Source organism: Hyperoodon ampullatus (genome assembly GCF_949752795.1).
Source record: "Hyperoodon ampullatus genome assembly, chromosome: 6".
NCBI lineage: Eukaryota > Metazoa > Chordata > Mammalia > Artiodactyla > Ziphiidae > Hyperoodon > Hyperoodon ampullatus.
Window position 1 is genome coordinate 87,212,228 of NC_136919.1, and position 21,405 is coordinate 87,233,632.

Sequence of the window (21,405 nt, forward strand, 5' to 3'; positions counted from 1 at the left end):
ACAGGTAAACAACCTCAAGAAAGAGCATAGATAATAACAAAATGTAAAATAATTAGGAAATGATGAGTTTTGAGTATTCATTCACATTGTTTTTAATAAAATTGATTTCACAGTAAGTTTATATAAACTAAATTTTAAAAATGGCTATGTTTAACAACACAAAATTCCTGAGGGAAAAAAAAAAAACTCGTTCTTGCAAGAGAGTATGAGCTATATGTAGCACACTATTTTTGTCCTTCTCTTCTTAGATTCTCTGAGTTGCCTCAACCTCCAAACACAAAGAGCCATTTAGGGTTGGCATCATCATGGCCCACAGTCCAGGGTATGTCTTCTTTCAAAGAAATGCAAAAAGAAGCCTGTTTACTATGCCCCTTGATATATGTAGAGCTGAGAACTACACTTTTGAGACTGACTATGTTTCTGGAGGGAAGAGAGTTGGGGATGGAGGATTGTTGGGAAGCTCATTTTTATATGTTTTTATGAGTCTAGAGCAGTAAAACACAAAATGAAAATTTATCAGTAGAGTATTTGGCTACATAAAATTTTCAGTAAGTCACCCCACTATGAAAAATGTTCCCTTCCCACCCAACTGTTTCAGGATATCACAGAGGGCTCACTAACAGTGCTCTCTAGTTAATGTAGACGGCAGCTACCATTGACACAGCTGCCCTTTCTGTGACATAGCAAGCTTCGCTCCCACCATCCTCTGGTACCCTCCAATTCTGCTGCTATCCAAAGCTTTTTCAATTCTATGGGCCTTGGGGATCATCTTCAGAGTTAGCTCTTTTCTCTCTATTGTGCTCTGTAAAAGATGTCCTAGAGCCAAGTTGCCTAGCTCTGGAATAGCATAGATTGAACGGAACAACTGCTCTAGTTTCACATATAGTTCTTCTGTTCTGTGGGACTAGATGCTAGGGTGGCTGGGCCCAGGCCATTTTGTAAAATAGTCTCTAATCTGTATCTAGTAAGCCACTTCTCTCTGATAATAATGTTGTTGCTTGACTTGGTCTACATTTAGGATATGTCTTTCTTAGCAGCTCTAACACCTTTAAAGTCTGATTCTATCATCTGTCCCAGAATATTCAGTTGCCATATATGCCTACATATGTCTTAATCCCAATTGTAGAATTGTTTCAACCTTTCTTCCAAGAAATTCTTGTGTTTTATTAAAGAATGTGATACAGAAAGATATTTGGAAAGAGTAGCCTGCCTGAGATGAGTTAATGAGACCTGCCTGCCTGTGAAGGTTAATCTTATGTGTTAACTTGACTGGGCCATGGAGTGCCCAGACGTTTGGTTAAACATTATTCTGGGTTCTACAGTCTGAATGCTTGTGTCTCCCCAAAGTTCATATGTTGAAATTCTAATGCCCCAAGAGTGATAGTATTAGGAGTTAGGGGCCTTGGAAGGTGACCAAAGGGTCATGAGACTAGAACCCTTATGAATGAGATTAGTGTTCTTATAAGAGAGACCCCACAGAGATCCCTTGTCCCTTATGCTACTTGAAGATAAAACAAGAAGTCTGCAGTCCAGAAAAGTCTGCATCCAAACATGTTGGCACTCTGACCTTTTGATGTACAGCCTCCAGAACTGTGAGAAATTTCTGTTGTTTGTTAAGTTGCCCAATGTATAGTATTTTCTTATAGCAGCCCAAATGGATTAAGACACTATTTCTCTTAAGGGTGTTTTTGGATGAGATTAAAATTTAAATCTGTATATTGAGTAAATCAGCCCCCTGTAATGTGGGTAGGCCTCATCTAATCAGCTGAAGGTCTGAATAGAACAGAAAAGCTTACCTTCCCCTGAATAAGAGGGAATTCTGCCACCTGATGTCCTTTGAACTGGGACATTGACTTTTCTCCTGCCTTTGGACTCAAACTAAAACATTTGCTCGTCCTGGATCTCAAGCCTGCTGGTTTTTATAATGGAACATCATTGGCTTTCCTGATTCTCAGGATTTTGGGCTCAGACTTGAGTCTTGAGTCTTCAGCTTGCTTACTCATCCTGTAGATATTGGGACTTCTGCACCTCTGTAATCGTGTGAGCTAATTCCCTGTAATGAATATCTTTATATGTAAATATATACATATATCTGTATATACACACATATATACATATCCTATTGGTCCTACTTCTCTGGAGAACTCTAATATACTGCCTGATATACTTAGTTTTGACTATTAACCTCAACACTCCACTACTGCACATGGTATACATATTTTTTGCATAACCATAATTTCTTTATTGAATACATTTTTGAAATAGGAAAGATATTTTCTTTTTTTTTAAGATTTTTTTTGATGTGGACCATTTTTAGTCTTTATTAAATTTGTTACAGTATTGCTTCTGTTTTCTGTTTTGGTTCTTTGGTTCTAAGGTGAAGTCTTAACCACTAGACTGCCAGGGAAATCCCAAAGATATTTTCTTTATATGTACAGCAATACAAGTTTTTTCACCATAGCCATAGATCCCAATGATTATTTCAATGAGCTGATTTAGTATTGATGAAAATGATGGAGAATAGTTTTTTAAACTCAGCTTTTCTAACTACATAAATCTTCACACTTAATCAGTTTACATGTTTGGAAAATTAAATGACTCTAAAGGAGCATAAGTAGTTATTTATGTGTACTGTACAAAATTACAGAGATAGGAAATTTGTTGATATTCCTTTAAGGTTCTTTTGAATTTCTAAAATATTTTATAAGATTTAGTTTACTTTGAAGTAGGATTAGCTTTTGTAAATAAGAAATCAAAGTTCTGAAAGGAGGAGCACCAAACTAAAAGTCAGTTCTCTTAAAAACTAAGCTTGGCTCTACCAGTGATTAGCTGTTTAACCAGTTCGCATCTGTGGATCTCATTTTCATTATGTATAATACAAGTACTGGTGATAACCAGATGATCTCTATGCTTTTAGTATTATGTCATCCATAGACAAGAGTGTGAGATAAGGAGAGGTTTTCTTGATTCTAACTCATCTTCTAAACTCATCTTACTGACTTGGGTTTTTCTCAACCTACTTCTAAGACCACAGAATGACTCCCTCCTCCAACCAAACGGCACCGGGGAAAAAATCTGATACTCATTTGTCATGTGTAAATAATTTAAAATGGATTCAAATGTTATTAACTCTCCAGTTTTATATTTCTTTGTTTTGCATTATAACAAGAATGACATTTTTAGCTAAATGAATGAAACTCAAAAGTGGAATTTCAGGTGACAGAGTATAGTTTGGGACATTAGGAGTTTTCTTGACCATTTAAAGAACTTTCAGGGTGATAGTCTACTTGGCTTACCTGTAACATTGAGAGAAGTGTGTACGATGTTACAGGTCAGAACTGGCCAAGAGGTAGGGGAACTGCTACCAACCATACGTCATTAATATTTAATCAAGTATTATGTGCTAGGCGTTGTGCTGGTTGATAGGTGTGTAGGGTTAGTGAAGATGGTGCATGGAGCTTACTATCTACCTGTACTTACTTGTGACCATGGAATCTACAAACTGATCAGAGAAATATTGAAGACTCCAGGCCCATAATGCCCTACATTGCATAACAGTCATCTATTCTTACTTGATAAATAGAGTTTGAAACACTTTAAAACTGGAGGAAAGAGAGGAACAATTCTTTGCATCTTACCTCAACCCTGAAATATCTCCTCATTTTCTTACGTGTCCCTCCTGCTTTTTGCTTTAAGGAAGAAAGGGAACTAAAAAAAGTATTTCTGAGACATAGAGACAAATGAAAAAATAATATCAATACATTTTGATAATTGGTGCCTGAGACTGTGTAAATAGCTTTGAGATGAAATTTAACTGAAAATAGTGCAACAGAAAGTGAATAAGTGCCAGCTACCGATATTTATTTGACCCAAATATTCAGAGTCAAGGGCTGGACACTAATAATAATGTTCAAATTTATAATCAAGGTAAATACTTAGACTAGAGAAAATTCTTGTGTAGGACTTCTTTAGCCTCCTAAATTAATTCACCAAAACTCAAATACTGTCCTTTATAACCTTAAAAATGAAAGCTTTGCTTTTTAATAGGAAATCTGCATCTCATTGTAAAAATAGAACACTTCATTCCTGGCCTATACATATTTTCAGAAGCAGTAGTTTTTGGAGTGCTGAATACTTAGCATAAAGACATTGAGTCTTGAAAAATTCATTTCAGGCATGAGAGACCTACATATATATATATAGATAGATACAGGACTATTAAAATGAAATAACCACTTCCTGGGAGCAAAAGTCTGTATGATGAAAACTCTCCAGAGTGATACTTTTTGCCTTATGTTTTGTGATCCTAAGTCTGCAAGTACAAAAAAGATCGAAAAATGAGGAATAAATACAATTTATGGTGATTATTGATATAATTAAAGTTCCTGGTACTACTTAGGTCAATTATCAAGGAGCAGAGAGAATTTTACCAGTAAAACAGTCTACCAGATTTATCAGATCTTTTCTTAAACTTGATCATTAGAGTATCCTACATGCAAACATTATTACATTTTTATTTTTGACATTTTCCTGCTATACTGAGAAGTAAATGATGTATCAGACTGGTAATACAGAGCCTCAAGTTTGGTTCCAATTTGTGATTTGGAATAAGTCCCATATCTTATGTAAGCCTTCTATTGTAAAAGTAAAGCTTTCATTTCCAAAGTTTTAGAGAACAATATTTAACAATGGGTTTTGGTAAATTAAGTTTATGAAGGTTAAATAAGTCCTATATAAGAATTTTCTCTAGTTTGAAGTATTGACATTTGATGACAAATTTAGAAGGTGGACCGTGACCCCAGTTATCAGTGCTGGGTGCTTTCTCCTACACCAAGATATCTCTCACCTTAAAGATCAAAAGAGTAAAGTGTGTTAAATTCAGATTTATACGAACTGACACCTAGGAATTGCGACTTAGGCATAACTAATGTTTGTTCATGAATGTAAGCTCTCTCACAGAAGTGTGAGCAAATCCATGGTATTCAGATTGAGTTTAAAGTCAACCACTTGGAGGATATATTCCAGAGAGTTACATATGTTTGTAGATCAAATGATCTTCATATTTTTATGAATTTGGTGTGAAATGCTTACCTGATAGAGCCTCAAAAATTATCTGTGGTTTGTGCAGGAGAACATAAGGGCAACGTGGCGACTAATGGCCTAATAAAGTTTCATACTTTCCTGAGGTTGTTTGTGACGAGTTGGGACCATGTGGCCACTTCCCCCCCAAATGAATGTGAAGTGAGAATAATGCATATATCTTCAGGGACAAAGCAGTTAGGAAATAGATGTACCTTTTCTGTGGTCTCTTTTTCCAAATAAAAAATGAGAGGATCCCAGAGACCTAGCCAAGGACAGGATTCCTGAAGGCCATTAAACCAGGAAACCCCAACTGGACTTTACAGGATTCAGAAATATTATTTATTGTGTGAAGCCACTGAATTATGGCTGAATTATGGAGAATTGCTGGCCGTACTGAAATATTACTTAACCTTCCTAATACAGAATTTGACTTTTTTTTGCCAATGATAGTACTAAAGATATTTAAGAGCTGTTGAAGAATAATGCCATAAATTTGTTTGTGGTCTCTCAGTTTACAGGGTTTGCATTTGTGCTTTACAAAACCCTATCAAGTAGTTGAGGGGCACAAATCCATAAAAAATTTACTGGAGAAACAGGCTTGGGAAACTTCCCTTAGGACTCAGTGTGAATGAATGTCACAGTGCAGTGAAGACTTCCAACTCAGGCAAATGGATCAAAAGCCCACACTTTTCCAATGCTCTTCTGCCTGAAAAAGCCTAGAGTTAGTTGCTCCAAGATATCCATGATGGATACAGATGCAATCTTATCTGCATTCTCCCTTCAAAGGTTTTATTGAAGTATATTATATGTACAGGGAAGTACAAATATAAATGTTTCACTTCAAAGATTATCACAAATTAAGCACAACTAGGTACCCAGCATGCAGATAAAGACATAGTCCTCTATACTCCCAGCTACTAATTCCCTTCGAGTGTGACCATTTCCAGCCTCTGACTTTTAACCTAAAGACTAGTTTGACTGCATTCCATTTTATATAAATTTGACGATATAGTATGCATTCTTTTGTGTCTGGCTTTTTTGCTACATATTATATTTAAGAAATTCATTCACATTGTTGTGTGTAGTTGAAGATGATACTTTTTCATTGCTGTGTGTTATCTTCTTGTTTGTAAAAATCACAATCTATTAATCCATTCTGCTGCTCATGGGCATGTGGTAGTTAATAATCAGAGGCAGTTTTGAGTCCCACATTTTTCTTTCTTTCTTTCTTTTTTAAAACATCTTTATTGGAGTATAATTGCTTTACAATGGTGTATTAGTTTCTGCTTTATAACAAAGGGAATCAGCTATACATATACATATATCCCCATATCTCCTACTTCTTGCATCTCCCTCCCACCCTCCCTATCCCACCTCTCTAGGTGGTCACAAAGCAACCAGCTGATCTCCCTGTGCCATGTGGCTGCTTCCCACTAGCTATCTATTTTACATTTGTAGTGTATATATGTCCATGCCACTCTCTCACTTCATCCCAGCTTACCCTTCCCCGTGTCCTCAAGCCCATTCTCTATGTCTGCATCTTTATTCTATGTCTGTTCTTTATTGGAATAAAGAACCAGTAAAAAACCAATAAAGATGGTTCTTCAGAACCATTTTTTTTTAGATTCTATATATATATATATGTGTTAGCATACAGTATTTTTCTCTTTCTGACTTATTTCACTCTGTATGACAGACTCTAGGTCCATCCACCTCACTACAAATAACTCAATTTTGTTTCTTTTTATGGCTGACTAATATTCCAGTATATATGTGCCATATCTTCTTTATCCATTCATCTGTCAATGGATACTTAGGTTGCTTCCATGTCCTGGCTATTGTAAATAGTGCTGCAATGAACATTGTGGTACATCACTGTTTTTGAATTATGGTTTTCTCAGGGTATATGCCCAGTAGTCAGATTGCTGAGTCATATGGTAGTTTAATTTTTAGTTTTTTAAGGAACCTCCATACTGTTCTCCATAGTGACTGTATCAATTTACATTCTCACCAACAGTACAGGAGGGTTCCCTTTTCTCCACACCCTCTCCAGCATTTGTTGTTTGTAGATTTTTTGATGATGGCCATTCTGACTGGTGTGAGGTGATACCTCATTGTAGATTTGCTTTGAATTTCTCTAATGATTAGTGATGTTGAGCATTCTTTCATGTGTTTGTTGGCAATCTGTATATCTTCTTTGGAGAAATGTCTATTTAGGTCTTCTGTCCATTTTTGGATTGGGTTGTTTGTTTTTTTGATATTGAGCTGCATGAGCTGTTTATAAATTTTGGAGATGAATCCTTTGTCAGTTGCTTCATTTGCAAATATTTTCTCCCAGTCTGAGGGTTGTCTTTTCATCTTGTTTATGGTTTCCTTTGCTGTGCAAAAGTTTTGAAGTTTCATTAGGTCCCATTTGTTTATTTTTGATTTTATTTCCATTTCTCTAGGAGGTGGGTCAAAAGGGATCTGGTTGTGATTTATGTCATACAGTGTTCTACCTATGTTTTCCTCTAAGAGTTTTGTAGTGTCTGGCCTTACATTTAGGTCTTTAACCCATTTTGAGTGTATTTTTGTGTACAGTGTGAGGGAGTGTTCTAATTTCATTCTTTTACAGGTAGCTGTCCAGTTTTCCCAGCACGACTTACTGAAGAGGCTGTCTTTTCTCCATTGTATATTCTTGCCTCCTTTATCAAAAATAAGGTGACCAAATGTGCATGGGTTTATCTCTTGGCTTTCTATCCTGTTCCATGATGTATATTTCTGATTTTTTGCCAGTACCATACTGTCTTGGTTACTGTAGCTTTGTAGTATAGTCCGAAGTCAGGGAGCCTGATTCCTCCAGCTCCATTTTTCTTTCTCAAGATTTCTTTGGCTGTTTGAGGTCTTTTGTGTTCCCATACAAATTGTGAAATTTTTTGTTGTAGTTCTGTGAAAAATGCCAGTGGTAGATTGATAGGGATTGCATTGAATCTGTAGATTGCTTTGGGTAGTATAGTCATTTTCACAGTGTTGATTCTTCCAATCCAAGAACATGGTATATCTCTCCATCTGTTTGTATCATCTTTCATTTCTTTCATCAGTGTCTTATGGTTTTTCTGCATACAGGTCTTTTGTCTCCTTAGGTAGGTTTATTCCTAGGTATTTTATTCTTTTTCTTGCAGTGGTAAATGGGAGTGTTTTCTTAATTTCACTTTCAGTTTTTTCATCATTATTGTATAGGAATGCAAGAGATTTCTGTGCATGAATTTTGTGTCCTGCTACTTTACCAAATTCATTGATTAGCTCTAGTAGTTTTCTGGTAGCATCTTTGGATTTTCTGTGTATAGCGTCATGTCTTCTGCAAACAGTGAGAGCTTTACTCCTTTTCTGATTTGGATTCCTTTTATTTATTTTTCTTCTCTGATTGCTGTAGCTAAAACTTCCAAAGCTATGTTGAATAGTAGTGGTGAGAGTGGACACCCTTGTTTTGTTCCTGATCATAGAGGAAATGCTTTCAGTTTTTCACCATTGAGAATGATGTTTGCTGTGGGTTTGTTGTATATGGCCTTTATTATCTTGAGGTAGGTTCCCTCTATGCCCACTTTCTGGACAGTTTTTATCATAAATGGGTGTTGAATTTTGTTCAGAATCTTTTTCTGCATCTATTGAGATGATCATATGGTTTTTATTCTTCTAATTTGTTAATATGGTGTATTATATTGATTGATTTGCATATATTGAAGAATCCTTGCATCCCTGGGATAAATCCCACTTGATCATGGTGTATGATCCTTTTAATGTCCCTTCACATTTCAGTAGACCTATTCTTAAAGGAAAGGAAGCTACCAGTGGACATTTGGTATCCATCTTCTATCTGATCCTACAGTGTCTGTTTTACTATCTTTATTACTTGGATACTCTGTATAGGTTTACCTTTTTGAATATGCTAAATGTAAGAAGCCTAATTTTAAATTTCTTTTTTACATAAAATATACGAAAACTAATAAACATTTCAAAGATGAAAACATCAACTTACTATAGACAAAAGAGCATTGGACTTAGAATTCTGGAAAACTGGATTTTAATTTCTGTCTTGGGGACTTTGTTTAAACAACATCTTCAAGACTCACCTTTGCAATATATATGATGGAGTTATATTCCTGCTTCAAAAATTTTCTGTTATGTGAATGCTGTATATGTAAAGGCTCTTGGTAATCTGAATAACAATACACAAATATTGGTCATTATTAGGGATAAACTTGCAAAGCAAGTGGATTTTAAGGCCAAGTATTCATGAGAGCTAAAACAAAGCTAATGTCAAATCTGTTGAGATTTTCCTCATTTAATTTTCTTTTTTCTATCTTTTTTTTTTGTGTGTGTGAATGCACTCTTAAGTCTACTGTTATTTTACAACAAGAGAGTGAAAGAGAAAGAAGAGAGAGCTATCCAGGAAACATTAAGCTTGAAATTCTTGCCAAGAACGAGACAGGCTCCCTACAGAGTGAGGTGTTACGGTTATCGACATCCATTTCTCCCCTCTCTCGGGACTCATAAACCGGCTAGATGTCCTCCAGTTTCTATCCAGGACATTAAATGGCTCGGGTGCATTGTCAGCATGTGATTACACCCTCCCCAAGGAATCTGCAATTTCAAGCACCCACTCCTAATCTCCCTGCTACAGCAGAAGTGCACTGCAATCAAAGACAAATTTGTAGGTCAATGAGGTGGAAATTGGTTGTCTTTAAGTTTCTGATTTTTAAATACATTTTATACAAATTGGTTCAAATGAAAAATAGGTTGGGATGAGGAAAAATGAGAGCTGCCACCTTGCATTAATATTCACAATATTGTCTACTTATTTTTGGCTTCTGGATTAATGTAGCACTGACTTGACTCCTGTCTCAGTCAATAATAAAAAGATAATAAAATGGATAAATGGAAACCAAAGAATTTGCAGGCTGCATGATGTGTGATTTTTCAAGTTAAAAAAATGACGTTCATCTGGGAGCAAACTAACTTAAAAATTTTCAAAGCCAATTTCAGCTCAGCTGCTGGGATTTGTTTGAAATCTACCACTGACTGAGGTGTGAAACTTACATGTTATACAGTAAATCTCATCCACTGTTACTTTAAAGGACCAAAATGTGCTTTTATAACAAAATTGTCTCAAATAAAAAATACATTTTTACAATCTCACTCTGTCATAAACTTTCATGTCAGGTTTTGGCTCCACAATACATGCGGAGGAAGCATTATACAGAAATAGGAAAGAGGCATGCATAATAGCTTGTTTTATTTTCCATTGTAAGAGAGAGACAGAGATGGTCCTATACCGTTCATGTGATCAAAATACTAATATTACATAGTTTATCAGAAATGACCAGTAAGCATATCTTGAATCATAAGATTATTGCTTATTGCTGCAGAATAGTTTTGTAATTTGATATACTGTAATGTCATATGTATATATATATATATGGAGTTCTGTGAAATATGGTTATAATTTCTTCCGTTTACCATATTTCCTGAAATAATTATTTAAAAACTCCAGGCCACAATTCTACAAGAGAGGCGTACCTAGTTTATATCATTTTCACACTAACATTTCAAAAGTTGGGTTTTCTCAAAAAAAGGTTTTAAACGAATTGTGTTGTAATTAATTAAATTGTAGATTTCTCACTATTACAGGTACGATTACTTCAAGTTTGAAAGTTAAAAAGATTCCATTTGTGTGAATAAAATGTCTACTTATATCCGTGTTTGAGAGTATAAGAATACAGACTTAAAATGACATTATATCGCTAACTTAACTATTAGCATATTATGTGTCAATAAGATCATTGGCATAATGCGTGTCAAATAAATATCAATGATAGAAAACAAATTGGCAAGCAATTGTCTCAGTGCCATTTCTTTTTAGAATATATTGTTTGTTTATTTACTGACCTTAGACATTTGGGCACACTCTAAAGCATTTACAAATTAAATGATTAGGCTGGAAAAAATATTACAAGGCATTGCTCACATGTTTCAAAAACACCAATATGATATACTAATAATTCTCAAAGAGGAGTCCTCTTCCCTTAGACTTAGACTTTTAGGGTTTCAGTGTATTCATATGCAGTCATACCTCAGAGATATTGTGGGTTCAGTTCCAGACCACTGCAGTAAAGCAAATATGATAAAGTGAGTCACATGAACTTTTTGGTTTTTGAGTGCATATAAAAGTTATGTTTACACTACAGTCTATTTAGTGTGGAATAGCATTATGACTAAAAAAACAGTGTACATACCTTAATTTAAAATACTTTATTGCTAAAAAAATGCTAAACATTATTTGACAACACAGGGTTGCCACAAACCTTCAATTTGTAAAAACCACATTATCTGTGAAGCATGATAAACTAAGCACAGTAAAATGAGGTATGCCTGTATGTGTACATTCACAAATAAAACAGGGTGTTCATAATGTCCCTTCCCTTACACAGCCACTAGAAAACGCGCTTAGGGTAATTCAAACAGCATAAGGAATGTTAACGTGCTTTGGAAACTAAAAATAAAAAAAAACCCTGACTCTTGTGCTAACCCCTGAGCTTGGTATACTCTGGAGAATGGGAGATGGGACTAAAAGTTCCAAACTTCTACTCACAGCTTGATCTTTCTGATGACCAGCCCCCATCCAGGAGCCCACCAAGAGTAATCTCATTAGAACAAAAAGATGTTCCTGTCACCCAGGAAATTGCAAAGGAGTTAGGAGCTCTGTGTCAGATGGTCCTATCACTCAGTAAATTTCAAAGGTCTTAGGAGCTCTGTGTTAGGAACTGGGGTCAAAGAGTAATGATAGCATCCTTATCTACAAGCATTTCAGGAGCTCTGTGTCAGGCACTGGTGACAGAAACCAATATATATATACATATATATATATATAATATTTATATATGTTTCTTATTTTACAGTGGATCTACACTGTAAAGATGGCTGGGCTTTTAATCTAAGCTGTCATGATAAACTCAGGGCACCGAGTTTTCCATCATATTAAAAATTCTAAGGAGATACTAGCATCATTAAAATAGTGTTTAATTATTCCTTTTCTTAAGTTCTGATGTGGTTACAGACTGCTCTTGGATTATTAATAAGTAGTTCTTTCCAGCAAGGAATTTGTGATCATAAGATACAAAATAGGAAACCTCTTTTGATTTACCCATGTTATGATTTTGGAACGAAGTAAAGTTTAGGTATTTCTGATATAAGAAAACCAGTAAGAGTTTAGTTTAAATGCTGCTGAATTCAACTTAGTAAATATATTGAGACATTTCTTATCTGTATGAACAACAAGAATCTGAAAGCATGATTCCAGCAATTACACTCTTTGAGAATCAGTCCATGTCACTAGAATTCTTAATAATTTAAGAAATTATTAAGAAATTTGTATTTCAACTAGAAATACAAAACCAAAAAGATTTTATTTACATCCACTCTAATTCAACAAACACTTACTGAACTCTTACTTAGAGTAAGGTTCTGTTTCAGAGACTGTGGATGTATAGATGAATAAAAAATTCTGGCTGTTACTGACCTTACATCAAGAACATTTACAGTGGTTGAGGATACACTATATAAAGCCTGTTTCTCTGGCCCATCTTACTTAAACCAGGACAGAGACTCTGGGTATCTATATTTTCTAGATGGAGATCAAGACCTCTGTGGGAAAGATGCAAAATGATTTGTAGACCTTCTCAATCATTTGCTGATGATTACTATGTAAATTCCTTGGAAACTGATACTGGTTTATATATACCTATTGCTGTAGATTCTACACACTTGTTACTCAAAGTGTGGCCTTTGGACTAGCAGTATTGACTCTACCTGATAAGGATAGGTGGTAACTTTTCTCTAAATGTTTGTTGGAATTCACCTGTAAAGCCAGCTGGTCCTGGACTTTTGTTTTTGGGAATTTTAAAAATTATTGATTCAATTTCATTACTGGTAATTGGTCTGTTCATATTTTCTATTTCTTCCTGGTTCAGTCTTGGGAGATTGTACATTTCTAAGAATTTGTCCATTTCTTCTAGGTGGTTCATTTTATTGGCATATACTTGTTCTTAGTAATCTCTTACAATCCTTTGTATTTCTGTGGTGTTGGCTGTAACTTTTTTATTTTTGATTTTATATATTTAGGGACTCTCCTTTTTTTTTTCTTGATGAGTCTGGCTAAAGGTTTATCAATTTTGTTTATCTTTACAAAGAACCAGCTCTTAGTTTCATTGATCTTTTCTATTGTTTTTTTGGCTCTATTTCATTTATTTCTGCTCTGATCTTTATGATTTCTTCTACTAATTTTGGTATTTGTTCTTTTTCTAGTTCTGTTAGGTGTAAGGTTAGGTTGTTTTTTGAGATTTTTCTTATTTCCTTATGTAAGCTTTAACTGCTTTCACTGTGTCACATAGATTTTGGATTGTTGTGTTTTTGTTTTCCTTCATCTCCAGATAGTTTCTGATTTTCTCTTTGATTTCTTCAACGACCCATTGGTTGTTTTGTAGCATATTTTAGTTTGTGTGTTTTTGCAGTTTCTTCTTATAGTTGATTTCTAGTCTCATAGCACTGTCATCAGCAAAGATGTTTGATACAGTTTCAGTTTTCTCAAATTTACTGAGGTTTCTTTTGTGCCCTAGCATGTGATCTATCCTGGAGGATGCTCCTTGTGCACTTGAAAACAATGTGCATTCTGCTGCTTTTGCATGGAATGTTCTATGTATAGCTATTAAGTTCATCTGGTCTAGTGTGTCATTTAAGGCCCGTGTTTCCTTACTGATTTTTAATCTGAGTAATCTGTGCATTGCTGTAAATTAGGTGTTAAAGTACTCTACTATTATTGTGTTACTATAAAGTTCTTCCTTTATGTTTGTTTATATTTGCTTTATGTATTTAGGTGGTCCTGTGTTGGATGCATATATTTTTATAATTATTATATCTTTTCATTAGATTGATCCCTTGATCGTTATATAAGGTCTGTTTTTGTCTCTTGCAACAGTCTTTGTTTTAAAGTCTATTTTGTCTGATATAAGTATTGATACTCCGGCTTTCTTTTGATTTCCATTTGCATGGAATAATTTTCCAACCCCTCATCTTCAGTCCATCTGTGTCTTTAGATCTAAAGTGATCTCTTGTAGGCAGCCTATATATGGTTTGTATTTTTGTATCTATCCAGCCACTCTCTGTCTTTTGGTTGCAGCATTCAGTCCATTTACATTTAAAGTAATTATTGATAGGTATATACTTATTGCCATTTTGTTAATTTGGGGGGTTTGTTTTTGTTTTTTCTTGTTCCTTTCTTCTTCTTTTGCTCTCTTCCCTTGTGTTTTGATAACTATTTTAGGTGTTATGTTTGGGTTCCTTTCTCTTTGTGTGTGTGTGTTATTACATATAATAACTATATATATATAGTTAGTTTAAGTTGCTAATCTCTTAAGTTAAAACACTTTTTAACGTCCTGCATTTCCCCCCCTCCCCATGTTTACTGTTTTTGTCATCATATTTTACATCTGTTTGTTTTGTGTATCCCTTAACTGCTTATTGTGGATGTAAATGATTTTTTTTTTTTTTTTTTTACTAGATTACCTATCTCCACTTCACTTAGTTCTTCTGGGGTTTTGCCTTGTTCTTTCATTTGGAACGTGCTCCTCTATTACTTTGTTTTGCATAATTTGCTGCTTTTATTTCTGTGTATCTGGTAGGTTGGTTATGTTTCCTGGCTTTGGAGGAATGGCCTTTTGTAGATGTCCTATGCATGCCAGCAGCACACTATCCTATGGTCATCAGAGCTATATGATCTAGGGATGTCCCCTATGTGGTCTGTGTGGCTTCTCCTGTTGTGGCAGGCTGACCACAGTGGGAAGTCTTGTAGGTGTGGCTGGCCCCCAGTCCAGTTGGTTGCTAGGCCCTGCCTGTGTGGAGGCTGGCAGCCACTGTTTGGTGGAGCTGGGTCATGAGGGGCTCCACAGGGGGCCCCAGGGCTAGTGCTGGCTCATTATTGGGCAGGGTTGGGGTCTAGGAGATCCCAGGGCTGATGCCCACCCATGGTGGGTGAGACCAAGTCCTGGGGCTAGTGCTGGCCCACTAGCGTGCAGAACCTGGTCCTAGGGTCTGACTGCAGGGCCCAGGGGTCCCAGAGCTGGTTTGGGACCACCGGTGGGTTGGGCCAGTTCCTGACATAGCTGGCTGCAAGGTCTGGGGTGTCTCAAAGCTTGTGTTTGCTCCCTGGTGAATGGGGCTGATCCTGGGGCAGCTGGCTGAGGGTCCAAAGGTGTTTCAGAGCTGGTGTTGGCCTGTTGGTGGGTGGGACCAGCACAGCTGGTCCTGTTACTGGTGCTAGACTGCTGGTGGGTGGGCTGTGTCCTGCCATGGTAGGCTGCAGGGCTGCAGTTTTCCTGGGCTGGTGTCAGCCTCCTAATGTCTGAGGGTGGTCCTGAGGCTATAGCAGGCTTGCTGGTGGGAGGGCCCAGGGCCCAGGGGATTCTAGGGCTGGTGGCTGCCCACTGGTGGTCATAGCTGGGTCCTGGGGTCTCTGATTGCAAGGCCCTGAATGTCCTGGGTCTAGTGCCTGTGCACTGGTATGTACAGCCCAGTCCTGGGCCTTCTGGTAGGCAGGGCTATGTCCAGGAGTAGCTGTGGGATCAGGGGTTCTTAAGCAGCCTGTCTTTTGGTGGGTAGGCCTGTGTCCCTGCCCACTTAGTTGCTTGGCCAGAGGCATCCTAGTACTGGTACCTTCAGGCTGATGGGTGGTAATGGGGTTGAGTACCGAGCCTACTAAACAAGAGGGAGGATTCCACAATGGCACTTGCCAGCACCAGTGTCCACGTGGAAGGACGAGCTCCCCAAAATGGCTGCTGCCCGTGTCTGTGTCCCCAGGGTGAACTCCAGTTGCTTCCTGCTTCTCTGGGAGCCTCTCCAAGATCAGCAGCTAGGTCTGACCCAAGCTACTTTCAAATTACTGCTTTTGCCCTGGGTCCCAGAGCATGTGAGATTTTGTGTGTGCCCTATAAAAGTGCAATCTCTATTTCCCAAAGCCCTCTGGGTTCTTGAAAGTAAGTCCCACTGGCCTTCAAAGCCAAATATTCTGGCAGCTCTCTTCCCAGCACAGGATCCTCAGGCTGGGCAGCCTGATGTGGGGCTCAGACAACTCACTCGTTGGGGAGAATCTCTGCAGTTGTAATCTCCCATTTGTGGGTCACCCACCTGGGGGTATGGGCTTTGACTATACTGCTACTCCTCTCCTCCTACCCATCTTGTGGTTCCTTCTTTATATCTTTAGTTGTAGAGGATCTTTTCTGGTAGATTCTGGTCTTTTTCATAGATAGTTGTTCTGTAAATACTTGTAATTTTGTTGTGCCCATGAGAAGAGGTGAGCTCAGGGTGTTCCTACTCTGCTGTCTTGGGAACTCTCTATTTCTTAGGATCTTAAGAATTGCTCTAAATCAGAAGTGAAAAATAGCATTCTGTTTAACCACTCATATATTAAGCAAATCAATTAAGCATCATGTAGATGTTTTAAAGTAATTAAATGAGTTCAGACTTCATTTTAAAAGGGATGAGGGAAGAAGTTTAAATTACAGAAATTTTCATTTCAGAAAAGAAAATAATGTTAGCTTGAATTCAATGAGTATAACGCTCACAAAGATGCAATGCACAAACACATTTTAACTCCATATACCACTGTTAGGACAGCTGCAGGGTGAAAGTGAAAGGGAGATGAATCAAGAAGAAATGGACAAAGAAGACAGGAGATAAACAGAAAACAGGAGGAAGAAACTCTTGAGAAAAAAGCAGAAAAAAGAGAGGAATAAGAGATAGAGGTATAACCGAACAAGAGAAGAAACAGATTGAGTATACATCAAAAATGAGAGGAAGAGAGAAAATAAAAAGTGGATTCATTGGTTCTGAATTATTAGAGGAATGGATGATATATATATATATATTTGGCCTCACCTCAATTTCAATCTGGTTATGCACTTTAGAGTGGTTTAAATTGCTATTTCTGTCTTTCGAAGAGTAATTACTGAACACAATTCTTTAATTACTCTTTACCAGGAGTGTTTCTGAGGCCCTGCTCTGAGTGGAATCACTGTGGCAGCCTGTCAGAAATGGTGGAGTTCTCAGATTTATACTGCCCAGTGTCATGGCAATTTCACTTTTGAAAACAGAGTTTGCTACAAGGGTCTAACTTTACAGTAAATAAAGCCGTGGCACGTTGGAATCTTCACATTTATTGCCAGGTGGCCCCTCAAATACCAGGTGGAGTCAACACCGTGGGCAACCTTTTTCTTATTAACCATGAGATCAACACATGTAGAAAGATACTATCAGGCTCTATCACTTCAATTCTCAGTTTAAGTTTGATGATGTTCCTATGTTATACCTCTAATCTCATTCTAGTTTTTGTGTGTTTGTTGACTGAAAAAAATATTGACTTAGAATTGAAATAAAATGGCAAGGAGTGTAAGATTTTTTAAAATTAAAGTCCCCTAAAAGAAAGTAGAAAATCTCCCAGCCATTGTGAATTTCTTTTTGTTTTGATTTGTTTTAGCATTATTTAGTCATAGAATTAGTGATAGAGCTAGGTCTTTTTATTTTTCTCATTTCAACTGAATTTTTATAACAATATATGTTTTGGCTTTTAAACTGTAAGTGAATTTCATGTTTATAAATGTGAAGAAGTAATAATTAAAGAGAAAAGTTTAAACACTGTACACCTAACTCAACAACAGAAACTTTGCTCTAAACTGCTCCTTCCTAATTCTTTGCATTTCTTTTTTTTCTTCTTTCCATAAGCTAAGACATTGGTATCATTCAAAAATGTTGGTGAGAAAAAGACTAAATTTATATTTTATCTAAGAGGAACCTGTGGCACAGGTCCTCTAAGGAAAAGCAATATTAAGGAGAAAACAAACAGAATTTTAAAAACCTATGATAAGCAGACACAATTCAGGCAATAGAAGGAAATTTCTAAAACACATATGTTTAATTTCTTCTGAGACATGAGACAAGCTGCACCTCTAATACAAGACTAAACTACTGTGAAAGAAGAGCATTCAGAAAACAAGAAGAGATTGGGAAAAATTTAAAATATGATAGGTAAAATTTAAAATTCAATAGAAGGATTAAAAGATAAAGCAAAAAAAAATCCTAGAAAATTAAATAAAAAGATAAAAATAATAAAATACATGAGGAAAAAAAAGATTATTCCAGGAATTCCAGCACAAGGAGTTAGAGAAAGGCCAACAGAAAATATAAGAGAGAAGAAATTATCAAAGAAATACTGTAAAAACATTTCTAGAGCTGAAGAGTATACATTTTTGTACTGGAAAAGCTCATGATGGAAATAAATTTGCCAAACAAATGCATAAAATTAAAAAAAATCAGAAATTCTAAAAACAGCAAAGAGAAAGTCCTAGAAGCTTCTGGTAGGAGGAGACAATCATCAAAAAAAAAAGATCATATATAATAAAAATAGAATTCAACTGCCATTAGATTTCTTAATGAAAATGTTGGCTGTTATAAAATAAGGAAGTGGTGTCTTTAAATTCTGAGGGAAAGTATTTTCAATCCAGGAATCATACTCAGGCAAGTTATCAATAGGGTGTGAAGTGAAAAAATATTTTTTTAGGTATACAGGTTCTTAATATTTATCATTCTTGATTGTCCTCTTAGGAAGCTACTGTAGGATATATTTCAGCAAAACAGGGGAGTAAACTAAATATGAGAAGGACATGAAATCTGGCAAAGGGTGAATCCAAAGCAATAATGCCATGGAGTTCCAGTGTGACTATTGTACAGGAGACCTAGCCAGCAGCTGGTGAGCACTGGAGCAGGGGAATGGAGAGCTGCAGAGCCAAGGTCTTCCAAAAACAATCATGGCCAGTTTTAAAAAGGAATTTGGTTTAGTCAACTCAAAAATTTCAAATGCCGATAGGCATTTGAAAAATCTGTTGAAATATTTGCAAAATGTAATGACTCCAAGTGAAGCTGAGAAAATAGGGGGAAAAAGGCAATTATTAATTCCATGGGCAAAATGTAAGAGAAAAAAGTGCCATAATAATATATACTACAAAGTCATATTAAATAATGTAACCCTGGGCTTCCCTGGTGGTGCTGTGGTTGGGAGTCCGCCTGCTGATGCAGGGGACACGGGTTCGTGCCCCGGTCCGGGAGGATCTCACATGCCGCAGAGCGGCTGGGCCCGTGAGCCATGGCCGCTGGGCCTGCGCGTCCGGAGCCTGTGCTCTGCAATGGGAGAGGCCACGACAGTGAGAGGCCCGCGTACCGCAAAAAAAATAAATAAATAAATAAATAATGTAACCCTTATTTTCCATTAAGAAATATTAAACTACACTGGGAGACTGAGGAGAAGGGATGTGTATGTGTGTGTGTGTGTGTGTCTGTCTGTCTGTCTGTCTGTCCACATGCTCATGTGTGTATTTGGGGGCAGAGTGAACTTAACTCCCATAACAAAAATAAACTGATTATATCTGATGTTGATAATCAAGAAAACAGTAATGCAAGTCAATTATTTTAAAATATTGTGATATTCTCAGGGTATATGCCCCGTAGTGGGAGTGCTAGTTCTGTTTTTAGTTTTTTAAGGAACCTCCATCCTGTTCTTCATGGTGGCTGTATCAATTTACATTCCCACCAACACTGCAAGAGGGTTTCCTTTTCTCCACACCCTCTCCAGCATTTATTGTTTGTAGATTTTTTGATGATGGCCATTCTGACTGGTGTGAGGTGATACCTCATTGTGGTTTTGATTTGCATTTCTCTAATGATTAATGATGTTGAGCATTCTTTCATGTGTTTGTTGGCAATCTGTATATCTTCTCTGGAAACCATAATTCAAAGAGTCATGTACCACAATGTTCATTGCCGCTCTATTTACAATAGCCAGGACATGGAAGCAACCTAAGTGTCCATCGACAGATGAATGGGTAAAGAAGATGTGCACATATATACAGTGGAATATTACTCAGCCATAAAAAGAAACGAAATTGAGTTATTTGTAGTGAGGTGGATGGACCTAGAGTCTGTCATACAGAGTGAAGTAAGTCAGAAAGAGGAAAATAAATACTGTGTGCTAACGCATATATATGGAATATCTAAAAAAAAAAAAAGGTTCTGAAGAACCTAGGGGCAGGACAGGAGTAAAGACACAGACGTAGAGAATGGACTTAAGGACATGGGGAGGGGGAAGGGTAAGCTGGGACAAAGTGAGAGAGTGGCATGGACTTATATATACTACGAAGTGTAATATATATACTACGAAGTGTAAAATAGATAGCTATTGGGAAGCAGCCGCATAGCACAGGGAGATCAGCTCGGTGCTTTGTGACCACCTAGAGGGGTGGGATAGGGAGGGTGGGAGGGAGATGCAACAAGGAGGAGATATGGGGATATATGTATATGTGTAACTGATTCACTTTGTTATAAAGCAGAAACTAAAACACCATTGTAAAGCAATTATATGCCAATGAAGATGTTAAAAAATAAAATGTGCATTCATTATTTGAATATAAAAATTTTTAAATGATTTTTAAAAGAAATAAACATAAACCACTTCCGGGTGTATAATTTTCATCTACTAGTAGAAGTGTAGATCACTTGATGCTATCAGTACTACTCATGGTTTTGAGAAAAAAATACGCTGCGTGTGCTTAAGAAAATCATCCTGATTCATACCTTAACTTCTTGTAAATGACACTCTTGAAGAAGGAAGAACTTTGTTCTAGCCTAAGGAATTGGGTAAAGAATTTACAGGATTTGAATGTATGGCATCTGCCCAGAGGGTTGTATATTTTTCAGACTTTGAAGAATTTGCTGCAGGTATTAATTGAATTGGTGAATAATCTTAACCAAGGTGGTTACAATTCAAATATTGACGTATCTTTAATTCGTAACATCAAACTAGCCCTGAGCCAAACTCTGTGTGTGTGTGTGTGTGTGTATGTGTGTGTGTGTGTGTGTGTGTATGTGTGTATGTGTGTGTGTGTGTGTGTGTGGTGGTGGAGGAACGAGGAGGGGCAGATAGTGACAAGAATCACAGAACTTCCCTATACCCCAAGGATTACTATTGTTGCTTCTGATCTCTAGGGCTTATGGATGAATTGTATTCCACTCCGTAGCATTGTTTCCTTTGGGGCAATGCATTATCAGAGGAAAGTGTCTGTTGCGTCATTAAATTGGTCCAGTGGCTCCTGTCTTTTGAGGTTTACCAGTTACACTGACAGCATTTCTGCATCATTTCTAGTTTCTCTTTGTTCTTACCCTCTGTGGTACCTGGTTTGCTCAGGTCCC